Source organism: Pelophylax lessonae (genome assembly GCF_965119305.1).
Source record: "Pelophylax lessonae genome assembly, chromosome: 6".
NCBI classification, from domain to species: Eukaryota; Metazoa; Chordata; class Amphibia; order Anura; family Ranidae; genus Pelophylax; species Pelophylax lessonae.
The window spans coordinates 273,233,476-273,237,142 of record NC_138773.1 but is presented as its reverse complement, the minus strand read 5'-3'; positions in this window follow the sequence as shown (position 1 = coordinate 273,237,142).

Below are 3,667 nucleotides of genomic sequence, written 5' to 3'. Positions count from 1 at the left end.
TAAAGCTTTTGTGTGAGTAGCCTGTAGTTATTACACATTTTAGGCCAATAGCAGTGGAGATTTTCAGTTCCTACAAGAATGGCCCTTTGTGCTTTCATTGTAAACAAGAGAAACAATTGTTCTTAATCTTTAATGCGGAGCAAATGACCACTGCTAGTCATATTAGGTCCCGGCAACCAGCTTATAATTTAACACTGACCATTCTGTTCTATTAATCTGCTCAGGAACGTCATTAGACAAATGCTTCAAATTTGAAACACTAATTACTTCAATACTCTTATTGAACTTTTGACACAATTAAAGAAAAGGTACCCATCTGTGGTTATTGGTTAGATCAGCCGTATTATAGAATAACTTGGAAAAGCAGTCGAATGGCAGGGATGGTGGTATGTACACTATACATGATATGTATACTATATATATATATATATATATATATATATATATATATATATATATATATATATATATATATATATATATATATATATATATATATATATGTACTGTGTGTGTGTGTATATATATATATATATATATATATATATATATATATATACACTGTATATACAGGTGTGCATCTCATAAAATTAGAATATCATCAAAAAGTTAATTTATTTCAGTAATTCAATTCAAAAAGTGATATAGATGCGTTACACACAGAGTGATATATTTCAAGCATTTCTGTCTTTAATTTTGATGATTATGGCTTACAGCTAGTGAAAACCCAGGATTCCATATCTCAGAGAATTCTAATATTACATAAGACCAATAAAAAAAAAAGGATTTTTAATACAAAAATGTTGGCTTACTGAAAAGTACGTTCATGTACAGTATAATATCCAGTCAATACTTGGTCGGGGCTCCTTTTGCATGAATTACTGCATCAATGCGGCTTTGCATGGAGGCAATCAGCCTGTGGCACTGCTGAGGTGTTATGGAAGTCCAGGTTGCTTTGATAGTTGCCCTGGGTCCATTCCACACCCAAGCCCAGGCCTAACCCCTCCCCTAAACTGGAGGCTACTATCAAAGTCCTCCAACAGAGTAACACTCCATCTTCATCTTCCACCCAAACTCACTTTGCCTCAGCTGGGCTGATCCTGAGTATTTGAGAGGGCCTGCCCCCTGCCAACTCTTCTGTTGGGGATTGGTCAGGGCCCTGAGAATACTCCAATCAGCTCCTCCTCCCCTCCACTCCCATCCTTCTAGAAACTTCTACTTGTTTCTAAAAGTAGCGGGAGGTCTCAGCGATGTTGCCTGTGAGTCATATCAGCCCCCCCTGAGTCACTCACCCAACTCAGATTAACAAACAGCTGCCAGCCAAGCCTGACAATTTACCTACATTAACACTAAAATCCCAATTCTAGCACTCTACCAATTCTAGGGGGCGCTATATATATATACATATACTGTATGTATATATATATATATATATATATATATATATATATATATATGATATGGGAAGTACATTATATGTATATGATAGGAAACTGCTAATGACTGCTATTTCAGAGTTAACGTGGAACTACACTCTTCCTCAGCTCCAGCAATGCAATGTCATTCACTGGCACCACCATCTTCTCTCTGTCTTGTTCCAGGTTCGGGTCTTCAGCCATGTTGAGTGGCTGGGGCAACATGACACAACTCAAGCGCATGCGCATGGGAGTTAGTGTGTAAAATAATATACAAAAATGTATTAGTGTACAAGTTAGTGTGTAAAATAATATAAAATAAATATTATTATGTCCACACATCTTGACAACTGGGGAATAGTGTGCATTTTTTCTCTAACTTTACTCTTTTATTAATATTTACAGCAATAGGTATTAAATGTGCCCCCCCCCCCCCTAAAAAAAAATTAAAAAAAAAACACAGTTCAAAGAAACTTGAAAAAGAAATACAAATTTTCCCTGGTTTTTTTTAGCTTCTATGGAGGGTTATTTACTATAAAGGCAAAAATATTTTTCACTTTGTAAAGGAAGTTGCACTTTGCACCTGATTGGGTATTCTTTGCAAAGTAAAATTTCACCACATTCAATAAGAGCTGGGGAAAATTCACTCAAGAAAGTGTCCCTAAGAGCAATAAAAACACCAAGGTGGCCAGTAGGGCTGAGCTTAAGTCAGACATCCCAACCTGCAAAAACTCATTTCAGGGAGGTGGCATACTCATTTCAGGGAAGTGGCACTCCGTGCCCCCCCCTCCCCCTTACCCCCACCAATTTAACACAACTGGTGGATGATCAAATGAAATGGAATCAGTATGCAGAGGTTTACTTCTTCTGAGAGATATTAAAGGAACTCTAAACACCATGACTACTTCAGTGATTTGATGTGGTCATGGTGGTAGGAGTCAGAAACACTGCACATGCTGGGATATTTATAATTATGTGCTGGGGGCTAGTTGCACCCCTAGCACATGTGACTTAGGCAGCCAGAAAATGTAATGTCCTTGCTCATACATGTATGAACAAAGACATGACATTTTATTTTGACAGAATACAACTAGTTATTAAAAAACATATTGCAAGAATGTATGCACGCTAATGCACAGGCTGGTACTGCTGGTGGATACTGTTGGCTGGCACTGCTGGCTGAAACTGCTGGTTGGTTCTGCTGGCTGATACCGCTGGCGGGTACTGCTTGGTAAAACTGCTGGCTGGTTCTGCTGGCTAGTACTGCTGGTGGGTACTGCTGGCTGGTGCTGCTGGTGGGTACTGATGGTGGGTACTGCTGGTGGGTACTGCTGGCTGGTACTCCTGGTGGGTACTGCTGGCTGGTACTGCTGGTGGGTACTGATGGTGCTTACTGCTGGCTGGTACTGCTGGTGGGTACTGATGGTGGGTACTGCTGGCTGGTACTGCTGGTGCATACTGCTGGCTGGCACTGCTGGCTGAAACTGCTGGTTGGTTCTGCTGGCTGGTACTGCTGGCGGGTACTGCTTGGTAAAACTGCTGGCTGGTTCTGCTGGCTGGTACTGCTGGTGCGTACTGCTGGCTGGTTCTGCTGGCTAGTACTGCTGGTGGATACTGCTGGCTGGTACTGCTGGTGGGTACTGATGGTGGGTACTGCTGGTGGGTACTGCTGGCTGGTACTCCTGTTGGGTACTGCTGGCTGGTACTGCTGGTGGGTACTGATGGTGCTTACTGCTGGCTGGTACTGCTGGTGGGTACTGATGGTGGGTACTGCTGGCTGGTACTGCTGGTGGATACTGCTGGCTGGCACTGCTGGCTGAAACTGCTGGTTGGTTCTGCTGGCTGGTACTGCTGGCGTGTACTGCTTGGTAAAACTGCTGGCTGGTTCTGCTGGCTGGTACTGCTGGTGGGTACTGCTGGCTGGTTCTGCTGGCTAGTACTGCTGGTGGTTATTGCTGGCTGGTACTCCTGGTGGGTACTGCTGGCTGGTACTGCTGGTGGGTACTGCTGGTGGTTACTGCTGGCGGGTACCGCTGGCTCCTCTGAGACACAAACAGAGTGTGACAGGAGCGGCGCTGGAGGAAGCATGCGGTTGCAGTAGAGAGCAAAGCCAATGCTTCCTGTATGGCTCCTGTCACAGGCGGAGTGCATTTGATATCACTCCGCCTGTGACAGGAGCCGGAACTATACAGGAAGCATCAGCTTCGTTCTTCACAGTAGTGCTCGGGTATACAGCCTCGGGCTGCTGCGGC